Genomic DNA, 13,056 nt, shown 5'->3' with positions numbered 1-13,056 from the left:
ACTATACAAAATGAACAAATATGTAGAAGGAAAAGAATATACTAATTCTCTTATGGAGAAATTTAAATCAAATCGCAAAAGTAAAGTCCCAAACGTAATACTTATATTTCGCGTGAATATTTGAAGTTTGTTTATGGGAGTATAAAAAACTTTTCCCAGGACTGAAGAACAGATTTTTAAGTCTAAACATTTCTAGAAAACTGTTTTTATACTTTGAATAAATTTTTACCTATTAATGTTTGTCACCTTGCACTGTTCGATCATTGTATTTTTATTTTTTATTGTCCGAATTTTAATATAATTTACTATCTCATTTACAATCATCATTTTATGTATCCATTTATGACTGACTGACGAAATTAATTGATCAACGGTTTATTTGTGATTTTCTTATTTTTATGAAGCAATTGCAGTATGGAGTGTTGTAATAACCAACTTCTAATTATAATTTCTTTTATAACTCCCTAGGCATTTCTCACCGAAAACCTTTAAATACACAAGGTGTTTGTATGAAAGCGCTGAATACATTAATATTGAACGAATGGAAACGATCTGTTTAAATTGAAACAGTTAATGCTGATAATTACCTTCCAAAAACTCGAGACGTGTTCAATGGGGAGAGTGGTTATGTATATGTATATTTGTGTTCGTTGTGGCATGCCTTTTAAATTGAGACAAGGTAATCGTCAGTCTCTTTACATTTTCAAATTTTTGGCGTAAAAAATCAAGTCGTCACATTATATTAGAACCTGCACCAAATTCAGGTCTGGAAGTATGTCGTTCATTTTACAGAAAAATTACTTATGAAAATGACAGAGATATAGAGAGAAAATACGCATGCAATATGGTTGACAAACAGAGGAAATATACCAGTTATTATTAGCAGTAAAATATGAATACCGCTGGAAAGAAAACGTTTAGAAATATTACAAATATTTAGAAAAAAAAATTTTTTTCAACACTTGAAAACTATTTAAGAGTTATATGAAATTCTAAACACTTTTCTTGGAATTGGAATTTTTTTGATCAATGAATCTGATTTTATTTTTCCCGAACTCTTTGCAGGGCACTATTTTCTTTTTGACGATTAATTAACCAAACTGTGCCCCAACAAAGATTAATTCCTTCCAGACAGTGATTTAAATCTTTACACAATTCGATAAGGCCGCCACCGAATCTCGGGATCCATATCCACGAAAATAAAAAATATCTCGGCATTTAAATGAGTCTATTTTGCATATTTTGTTTATTGCGCGGCCATCCGATAGAAATCTCCTTACATTAATTTTATAAAACAATGTTTTCTTCGTGATTTTGAAACCGCCCGTATGTGCGGCGGCACACGCCATGCCTAGCCGCCTAGATCTTCGATGATACGACTGCCGGGACAAATGCGACGTTGTCGGTTGTACTTTTTTTTTTTGTTCTCGAGACGAAGTGATTAATTAGTCCCGGTTACTTGGTTAATGTTATTGTCGAATAAACTCGATAATTTGATTCTGTCTCATAGTTTTATTATACGGTAACGTTTTTATAAGACGTTTGTAAGAAAACTTAACTTGTGTAACATTTTTTATAATTTTATAAGAAGTTTTCTAAGACGTCCAATACAAAAGAATAACTAACTAAAAAAACTAAGCACACTTGCTTTAAGAACAAATAAATAAACTGCAACTGAAAAGTGAGGTTATAATTGCATTATGGACATTTGAGATTTCGGCACTAATAATAATAATATTAATTAAAATAATAATAATAATAATAGGAATAAGAATAATATTTATTTAACAGCTATCCTTGAACATAACGCAGATTAATTTAACTATGTTTCCTATCTATTATATAATATGAAAAAAAAACATAATATTCTACCAAAAAAAAGAAACGATTTTATGTAGTTACAATACATCTGTGAATTTGACTTATAATAAATATCCACGTAGAAATGTAAGTTACAATTTAACATCAATAAGCCACTTAGTTAATTTCTTTCAAATGATTTTAATTTTATTTTATTTTTCAGTTCTAGAGGCAGTGCGTTATAAATTTTTTGCATTTTTTTATAAATTTAAATTTTGTCCAAGTTTAAAGCGTGTTTCATACTCGTGAGTTATTAATTTAACCATTAAATTAATTTTTTATTAAGAACAAAAGACAAAACAAAAAAATAAGAGATGGATATATATATAATTTTCAAAATTCTTTTTTGTATTACGTAAAGGGGCTGAACGTTTTCCAAGGTGCTTAAAATTACTTGAACACCTATACAAAACTATAGGTTTTTACATAGCGAACCAGGCTAACATGACGTCCTTTTATGTGGCGGTCATTTTTGTTTAGTTGAACATAAGTTGGACATAAATATCTTATTATATTTGTTATAATTAGTTTAAAAAAAATTCATGGGAATTTTCAATTTCTGTTTTTTTTTCAAAATTATGTTTCATATTGTTTAAAGGTAAAAAAAATGATAATTTTTTTTGTACCAAGTAAAAATAAGTCACGGAAGAATATTTGTAGAGTTTTTGAGTTGTCATAATATTTATCAAAAATATATCGCGGTCAACTTCTCAGTTAAATCACAATACAATGACAAGGACACGAAATAAATATGATATACAAAAAGATGAGGCGGATGTACAACTTATTTAAGGTTCATAATCTTAGTTACGTATAAATGGAGGGAAAAAGTTTTATATGAGACTAAAATTTAGTCACCGTTGACTGCGAAGTTTTATGAAATTAACGAAAACGTTTCGAGAGCAATCGATAACTTCTCAGGTGTTATAAAAAAAAAGTAATCGAAACGTAACCGTTACTATTAGAAAAAAAAATTAGTTGGGCTAGCTTTTCGGATAACTACTGAAATGAAATATTCATCTTAAAACAAAAATTTTATGTTTTGGTTCAACCGAACTTTGCCACTATTAAACCTGGTATAGGTTTGATCTACCAAAAACCAAAACTGAATCTTCTGACGAAATTTGACGTCCCAACATAAACGAACGTTCATTAAAGATGATATGGCGACATTTGTCAGATAACTTTCACCATTAATTATATTTTATTTCGCAATGTGGCGTTAATATTTTTCGGATTATTCTATTTGATTCTCATCTAGAATTTGCTGTGCATTTTTCTTTGTTATTCATTATTAGGGTAAGTTTTTTAAATAGCGAAGGGATAATTAAAGGAAAAATATATACACATATTTGGAAATATTTTCGTGACCGTATCGGATCCTATCATCGTAATAACATTTTATTGTTCTCCTAGTCAGCATCTGCAATATCATCATCTGTTGATTATTCTTCATTCAACATAGAAAATATAAAATTAAGAAGGATATAATATATGACATATGCTTAATATAACAGTAATATAGAGTTAAAACTTACATTTTTTATTTTTATTTTTTGCTGTTACAGAAGAAAGTTAGGACCTGCCAAACCACCTCATACTTGAAAAATATACAGATTTCACAATGCAAATTTAAAGTCTTCTCTGCCAGTACTACTACCATGGGTGGAAGTTTTTACAAGAAAATTAGTTGTAGTTTTTCGTTATTAATCTTTATTAATTGATATGACTGTATGTCGATGATTGCTCGCAAGTATAAAAATCTCAGAAAACCAAGTCAACTCGACACATTTGCCTAGATAATACCCGCCATTTTGGAGACTGTAACCTTGCCCCAGTAAAATCTTGCGTGTTCCGTTGAAGCTATTGTTATCTTATGGGATGATGCAGTTGCACAGAAAGTAGTCGTGTAAACAATTGCGGGAATACGACTTGTACTTGAAAGATAAGTGTATAATGCACGGTTGCAGAAATATTGCAGAGCGTCACATATTTTGAAACATGGACGATCATTCTCGAAAAATTGCCAAGGAATTAAACGTTCGAACGGCGAAACGTCAAGGTCTGTTTTGATAGAAATCTAAAAAATTTATAGTGCACTTGCGTCTTTACGGTTGTCTAAATATGGGTAACAAGCAATAAATTATATTAGAATAAGTTATAGTTGATGGCATTTTCCCATTAAACTCGCACAGAGATCCTATTTCTGACTCTAATTGTATACGCGAAATTAAAATAAATCAGTTCCTGGTGATGTTTACGGCCATAGTAAAACAAGTGGATCAATCACGTAAGATCACGTTCAAAAATATTTTTTCGTCGATACTAGTCGGTATGTATAATTAACGTCAAACTGGCTGCGCCTTATAATTTGTACCTCAAACTGAGTGCCATTATCACAAAACTTATTTTATTAGAGGTTTTTGCTTGCAAATGGTAAAAACATCATCCTGATTTATCAAATTTTCAACTTGTTCGTAACATTCATTCCTAATATTTCTAAATCGGGATTCAAGGTTCGTACAAATACGAGCCAGAAAACACTTTTTTATAGTTGTCTATCTAGTAGTTCTAACGGCAATGTGGTGGCCAATTCATCACCATATGGGAAACCTTTAATTCCTAGGGCAATAAAAGAAGGTTATCCTTTGTAATGAGTTGTCTAAAATTTTAAATACAACCATCAGACATAAAATTTGTTGAAACGTAAACAAAGTTTATGTAACAATGTAAATACAATGTTGAGTACAGTAGGATCCCGATTATCCCGGATAGCGTATCAAATAACACAATCTTCCACGTCACTATTGCAATCACCAAGCTGTTTGGAAAACGTGTGGTATCTTTCAGGCTCGGTTCCATAAAAAGTGCATTCCTAATGTAAAGACTTATTAGATAAAGGAAAAAGCACTTGTTCTTCTGGATAGTGCCCGTTTTCGTGCCGAAGATGGATAGTTCTTTGGATCAAAGTGTTATTGAAACAATAAAACGCCTCTATCGAAACGACCATATACACTTGGATGAAGTTTTTGAAATCGTTCATTATCAAAGATGTAACTTTTAATATCAAAGCAGCTCCACAACTCTGGAATGACAACGCTATTGCCTCATAAGTTCTGAATCAGAACGTCACAACCTAATTCGCCCAGAACAGAACTTGGAAATAGGGTTAATTACTAAATTTGCATAATTGTTTTATCCGGAAATTACTTTTTCATGATGGATGGACAATGTTAGAAATGTGAAAATACTTGTCGGTTATGAATGGTATTATTAATATTTTCGATATCATCAAAATCGAAAGGATACAATTTTTTCGACCAGTTTTATATGTTCGAGAATTCTTTGGTCCAAAAACATTATAAACATTTTTTACAAAACTTCTGTAAGTACTTATATATTGTTTGAGGGGGGCCGGAGCTAAATGAAGGGCTTAAACATCATCTCAGATGATTGATTCCCATATCGGTCTCCCCAATGTATTCTTTGCCACATATGCATGGGATGCCGTAAACTCCTGGAATCTCAAATGGATTTTTTTCTTTGGTGGATCGAAGATGTTGAGAGAATTTTGGGCAAGTGGTAAATCTGGTTTTAAATTTAAATTTCTTTGATATATGGTCAGTGATGTTTTTTATGTAAGAAAGGATAAGGGTGGCAAGTGTGGGACTGCTTTCACATTTGGAAGATTGTGGTGAAGTGTATTTTCTGATAGAACGCTTAATATCTTTAATGTGGAAATTATTAGAGGGAAGAGCAGAGGTAAGGTGTTTTTTAATTCTGGATTTAGTGACTCGAGCTGAGATAGTTTTATGACGCCGTAAGTAAGAGAGTCTGTGTGCCTACGTTTTCTGTAAATACGATGGACCCAATGTTAGGTCTGATTTTCTTTTGAAAAATTATTAATTTCTAAAGAGTGATTCAATAAGGGTTTCCACATTAAAATAATAAAAAAAACTCGGAAGAATATAAAAATATACAAATATTTTTATTTGCCATTTTAGATTAGTGTATTACAATTAGGTATGAAAGATGATATCATTCAAATGACCCCCGCGACTCATGTGGCATGACGTAATTCGTTTGTTTATTGAAATTTCCTATCACTTTTTGACACAATTCAGGTTCTATGCCGGCTATTTCGCGTCTAATTTCCTGTTTCAGCTCTGGAATAGTATTTGGTTTATTTCTATACACTCTGCTTTTTCGATACCCAAAAAAAAAAATCTAGGGGAGTAAGATCACATGATCGCGGCGGCCAATTGATATCGCCGTTACGTGAGATAATCCGACCAGGAAACTTGCCTCGCAGCAATTGCATCGTTTCTCTGGATGTGGGACGAGTAGCTCCATCCTGTTGGAACCACAAATCTTCAACGTGCATACCTTCCAACTGCTCCCAGAAAAAATCAGATATCATGTTTCGATAGCGAACACCTCCGCACCAAAATGCGCACCAAACAGTCACTTTTTGAGGATGCATTGCTTTTTGAACAATTTCTCATGGATTTTCTAATCCCCAAATACGAGCATTGTGTGTGTTTACAAAGCTACCAACGTGAAAATGTGCCTCATCGCTAAAGATGATTTTCGTTGAAAAATGAACCCCTTGTTCTCGTATCGATTCTGCAAACACGCGGCGCTGTTGATGATCTCGAGGTTTCAACTCCTGCGTTATTTGGAGTTTATATGGGTGTAGATGCAAGTCTTTTGTTAAAATTCTCTGTGTGGTTGAATACGTAAGGCCCACTCGCTGCGATCGATGACGGATCGATGTGTTTGGATCTTCGGCTACACTTTCGCGAACAATGGCAATATTTTGATCTGACCGACCTGCACGAGCACGTTGAGGGACTTTGAGGTTAGTTACAAATCCAGATTTTTGAACCACATTCCAAATTGACCTCTCAGAAGGTCGATTTTGTGCGCCGAATAATTCACGTAGAACCCGAAATGCATGATTTTTACACGTTGTTCATTTGTATATTGCTCCATGACTAATTTTGTTTATGTTTTGAGGTAGGAAATCTCATATGATAATAAACAAATACAGTGGCGTATCAAAAATATTTCAGGTTGTAATGTGGAAACTCTTATTGAATCGCCCGTTCAATGGTGAAACCTATGGTATATATAGTTTAAATGTCTAATAAAATCTACTAGGGATTCTTGACTATGAGGTCAAATAACAAAAGTATCAAAGACGTAACGTTTCCATAATTTTAGTTTTAGATGGAAGCTGTTCCCCACGTTTATTCCAAAATGTTTCCGTTCTTAGGAAAACATGTTTCTGACAAGCATTTTTCAATTAAGGTGGGAAGGTTTGATTCTAGATTCTCGGATTTTATTATATCTGAAATGATCTTGAGAGTTTCAGGAATAGGGACTTTAGTTAGAATTATAGGTCGAAACTAACCAGAATATCTTGTGGATCTAATATAATGCTTTGCAATTGTTCAATGATGTGAAAGGAATTAAGTACGAAACTATCAGTTTTCCCTGTAAAGAATTTTACTATTGAAGCTAGATATTTTGCCAGAGAATATGTTGAAGGACCAATGATGCTGACAATAGGTTTAAGGGGTAATCCTGGTTTGTGAAACTTAGGGAGTCCGTTGAGACGAGGAATTTTGGACTCATGAGGGATGATAGACTTTATCACGGAGTCTGATAGAGAGGACGCCTTAATTTAAGGTTTGTGTTCTCTAGGCGATGTAGGATTTTTTTAATTTGCCGATATGATCCATCTGTAAGAATATCTTGAATCTTCTCCTAATATTAAGTTGTGTTCATGATAACTATAGCATTTCCCTTGTCTGCTTTTAGGATTACGAAGTCGCAATTATATTTTAGAGATTTTAAAGCAATGTGTTCAGACATTACAATATTAGATGTAGTCGGTTTTGATTTTGTAAGGGTTTTTCGCGGTTTCAAATAGAATTTCAGTTGTTTAAGATGACAGTTTATTTAGGATAGACTCGACATTTGAAATGGGCATAATACCTGGGGCAACGACGAAGTTGGAACCTTCTGCAAGAACTGATTTTTCCGTGTCCCAAAGTTAGTGCGATGATAGATTTATCACAGTGTTAGGTAGTGGAGAAGAGTTTGGTAGTTTTACTAGTGTTAACGTTGGTTTTTTAAATTTCTGAATGTGATTTTGTGTAGAAGATAAACGAAAACTTACAGTACCCTGTGGAAGTTTCTTTGAAAAATTAACACCGTAAATGTTACGATAGCAAACCGGTCTAAGTCAATGTCGTCACACCGTTATTACTCACTAAAAATGTCAAAACGGCGATCTAGGTAAATAAACCGCGGCTCAGATTTCCAAACGAAACCGAAATTCAGTGACACGGATAAATTGCGTCTCGCTAACGGAAAATTGCACAGTTTTTCGTCATCATCCCAGACCTCCAATAAAATGAAAACAAACGTCGGATGGCGCAGTTGACAAATCCGTCGGTAATTTTCGACGGTATTTTTTTGGACTCGCTTCACTGGACCCGTGAACATCTAGATCATCGGGACACTGGCTGATCGGCCGCACAGCCGACGAAAGTGTTTGAAACTACACGCTCCGTTGCATGTCTTGGCATTGTCTAGATCAATTTATATGACAAATACGCGATACATTTTTTTTTCTTCAAAATCGAAAGTTTGGCGCTGCCGTTATTTAGAGTCACCGAGCAACCCATAAAAAATCTGCTTTACATTGGGTACGTTCCGCTATGTCGTCCGTTATTTGAGTAAGGTAAAGGCCAAAGAAGATTAGAGAAAGTTTTCTGAAATAAAGGAATTAAGAAAACTAATACCCAACCTGTAGTTTGTCGAAATGTACTTTGGAAAATGTTGCTTTATGAGTAAAAAAGCAAAGCAAGCTATTTGCTGTAGGATTGTATTTTCTGCAGCTGAAAAAATCTTCACCTCAACAAATTGACTCTCTAAAAGGAGTAAAGTAAATGACCTCAACGTATTAAAAGAAGAGTCACGTTCGAAGCAAAAAAAAATGTGTTTGTAGTAGGAGGTGTAACATTGAACTTCTTCTTTAAAAAATGAAGCAGGCTCTGAAATCTTAGCAATGGCGACGTTTTTTGATCTTGTGACGATCATTAAGGTAAATAAATACTAGGATAACACCTACCTCTGCTAGTTGCAGTGACAACATACTGACGAATTCAGATTTTGTTCACACCAGTGTAATAGAAATTTTAACCTCAGACCATTTGGCACAGAAAATTGAGTTTGAGATTAATCTGGATAAGGCTACAAACCTTGAGTATAAAATAATTTTCTTAGAGGAAAACAAAAACAGTTTTCTGTGCGATTTGGGGCGAAAAAATTTTGAAAATGTATATTCGATGGACATAGATGATGTAAATAATCATGGACACATACATAAGGCTGTTTGATTAATATTTTCCTATATCGTTTGTACTAAACCGAAAAAAAGGCGTTACCCCAGAAATTGTAAATTGGAAAAATGGACTAGATTTATTACTCACTTACTAAAGATACTTATAAAACGGCAAAAAAAGGAATATGATGAACTATTAAGAAACGCACAAATCGTTAAATATGACCAACAGGCAATTCACTAAGATAATAAAATGGAATGTATGTGGGCCATCGGCACAGAGATTACAGGAAGATTCCCTCCCAAAAATGATGTTAGAGAATGCCGGAAAAGTAGTCAATAAATATAATCAGTTCTTAACGTCGGTGATTCCAGTAATGTTAAAAAGCTTAAAATCGGAACCATATATCTGCAGTATTCCATATAACAACCAATCTATGATACTGAATCTAGTAACTAGCAGTAGATATCAAAAATAAACATAGCACAAATATTATTAAAAAGTCTAAGATTAGCCTTAATTAAACCGTTATACAAAAAGGGCGACGTCCAAAAAATGGAGAGCTATTGACTTTGAACTTGCTATGTGCAAAAGATTAACAAATTTTATGAGTGGGAACTAGAAAGTTGACGCAGACGGCTATATACCAATTTTTGAAGAAGTGAAGCAGCGGTTGGAATTTTCTTAGACCTATCCAAGGCCTAGACAGATAGATGCAATTAACAAAACTAGAGAGATATGGCGTAAGAGGTTCAGCGCTAAAATGAATAAAGATAAACCAACGTGCTCAAATCGTCAAGGTCTACAAAAATGGTCTGGTCGAAAAACCAAAAGTTTGCTATAATAACAATGGCGTAGCTCAGGGAAGTATATTAGACCCCATTATGTTTGTTATATTTATCAATGGCATATACACGGTTAAAGAAAGTTCCAGACAAATAATAATAAATTACGCAGATGACCCGAATATCCTAATTAGCTGCTAGTGTCTATATAAGCTCCAAAATGAATCAGAATCGTTCCTTGGTAAAATTATTCTTCAGAGCCACACAGTCTAATATAGAAACAATAGGCAACCTCACCGTAGACAATAAAAACCTACGCATGTCAGAAAATACAAAATTGTCTTGTTATATCTGAATGAAAATCTGGACTTGTCTTGTCATACAACTCAATTAATAATTAAGTTAAACCATGTAGTAGGACGGTTGCTATATGAACGAAACAACATTAACTATATTTTGCTTACTTCGAATGAAAAATGAAATACGGAATAATCTTTCAGGAAAAAAAAGTACTATTCAAGACTGTTTTGTAACGTATCGAAAGGTGTTTATACAAATTGGACTTTTGACAGTATACGCTCTATAATATTTGAATGAATTATGTTCCTTCACAGAAATAAACATTTATTCCAACGACTAAACACAGAAAATTATAATACGAGATCGGAATATTACTCAAATCACTCAAAAGGGTCCTGGAGATATGTGTGTAAAACTGTTTAATAAACTACCGCTGAATTTTAGACGAATTAATCCTAGGAATGCGTTTAAAAGCGAAATTAAAAAAACTCTGAATTGAACTTGAGCTATATAGATTAGACAACTATCTAAACATGTAAATAATGCTTACGTAACATTAAGAATATAATGTAGTATTACGATTGGTCTAGCAATAAGTACCTCTAGTTGTAGCAGACCCACTGCGGGTCTTTGACATCATTTCATTTATTGTTAACATAACTGTCACAATTATGAATATGTCTTCTCAGATAAGTAGCAAACTAACTACGTTCAAGCATTCCATCATAGCAAGATCTTAACTCTTTCGTTATACTGCATAATTTACAATAAACCCCTCATTTTCCCAGCATATTTGACAATGAAGCCTAGATACATTTGTATTTATTTATTTATTTATTTTATTATAAATCCTTTGTGATACATTAATGTAGATCAGACAAATCAAATACCTAAAACTAAACGGTGTTAAAATATGCTAATTGAAAATAGCAGCTAATACATTACATACCACAAATCAACAAAAGTTTCACCCTGTACCAACCTTTTCATGAGAGTTTGTCATTTTTTAAAATTTTTGTCTTCAAGACTATAGTTGAAAAGGGGGGGCGGAATTTTATGAATTTCTTAGCGGCGCAAAATATAAAAATTAAAAAATATACAAAAACTGCCGAATTTTTTTTATATTTATTAGCTACTTTGCTGTGCCACAAGAAAACTTGTGTGCCACCTAGTGGCTCGCGTGACATAGGTTGCCGATTGCTACCCTATACTATAGCTAAAAGGCGAATTTTCATTTGCATAATACACGGTAATCAGGTTGAGTATTTTTTTATGACTTTATCATGTAGTAGCATTTAGAGTAAACAATACCAGTGAGAATACCTGTTAAAATAACGAAATAAACAAAGGGCAAAACAGTCATACCAGAGGCTCATTTACAACGGCTTACGATGTTTGATTTTAAAAAGCGTCAAGACTGTTTTGACAAATTGATAATAGAAAATTCATGTTATGTCAAGGATTTCAATGGATGTGTTACCTGCGTACGCGAAAACAAATCCAGGTGTTTTGCATTCTATAAGGTTATTATATATATAATAACCAAAAAACACGAGAAAACGCTACCAATTCAGCAAGGACTGAAAATGTCTATACTTTCCGGTTATTGTGTACAAAGGTCGAACCAACAGTGCAAAAGCCCTTCTGGATTTATCCTGCGTCCGGTATTGACTTTGTCGCGCCAAACAAGTTTGTTAAAAAAAAATAATAAAATATCCCTTACAATTCAGTACTCTCATCAGAATCTAGAAAGAAACTTTCAAACAACTGCAGGATTGTTTCTAGAAACAATTTTAAGTTTAAGTTTAATAAACGAAATATACAGAAAAAGGTAAGATCGATATAGTCTTATAATTTTTTTTAAGTGTTAATATACTAATTAAGCGATTCGAACTTCAATTAAAATCTGCTCTTTAAAATGTACCAGAATTGCGACATTACGTTTTTGGAAAAGCGAACCTAAGTTAAGCAGCAATTCGACCTCAAAAAAGCAGCACCATGATTTTTGCTCCACATCGAGATATTTTACGAGCTCACTGTATTACAATATATCTGCACCTTACGGATAGTTAAAAATTATTTATGCCACGCTTCGAACCATTCGTCGTGAGGCGATTCGTCTCCCATTCATATCGATACAAACGCCTCTCTATGCAGGTACGTAAAAAACGACTAAACGGAACCCGAGGCGTTCGACATTGAAACAGCGACAAATGTCATCTAAAAATGCTAATCTGGATCGCAGCGTTCCGTGCGCCTCGAGACTTTCTTATATACGGCCTCACACCTAGCATTGTTAATAATAAATAAGAATAATAACATATTATATGTTAATACAAGAGATACGACGAAACTCTCGGCCATTCAAAATGTGACGTCCTAAGACTGTGTTTAAATTAACATTTGGTTTAGGCGGTACGGCTCTCTTAATGGGACGAACCGAATTCATTGTTCATATGGTAATGATTTCGGGGTTATGTAATGCATTTTTTGGACAGTCACTCTTTTGTTTTCGCCCGTGTAAAAACCGTTAATTTGACCGGACTGTGGAGCTTTTACAGCACGCCGTTACTTCTCTACAGTATTTCGCTCATTCTGAGATGTCAGCTACCAGTTTTGGGTATCTGACTTTTCCCTCTCCGTGTCTATTTATTTAATTGCAATCAACAAACCTCACAACCCAATATCAAATTACAAACACAAGAGAAATTTTTTTTAACTAAGTTCCTTCTATAAACTTAAAAAACACCAAC

The 13,056-nt window shown here is 33.5% G+C and overlaps 1 protein-coding gene across 1 annotated transcript in view; it reads left to right on the top strand.

Annotated features, from left to right (window-relative positions):
- LOC132699816 (transcription factor hamlet-like) overlaps positions 1–13,056 on the top strand; it is an 89,246-nt gene that overhangs the window by 19,876 nt on the left and 56,314 nt on the right. The gene's annotated exons all lie outside the window — the stretch shown is intronic.

This window comes from Cylas formicarius, unplaced genomic scaffold, assembly GCF_029955315.1.
Source record: "Cylas formicarius isolate icCylForm1 unplaced genomic scaffold, icCylForm1.1 PGA_scaffold_3__17_contigs__length_32017465, whole genome shotgun sequence".
In the NCBI taxonomy this organism is placed as follows: domain Eukaryota; kingdom Metazoa; phylum Arthropoda; class Insecta; order Coleoptera; family Brentidae; genus Cylas; species Cylas formicarius.
The sequence above is the reverse complement of the archived record's forward strand: the minus strand, read 5'-3'. Positions and strand labels throughout refer to the sequence as shown.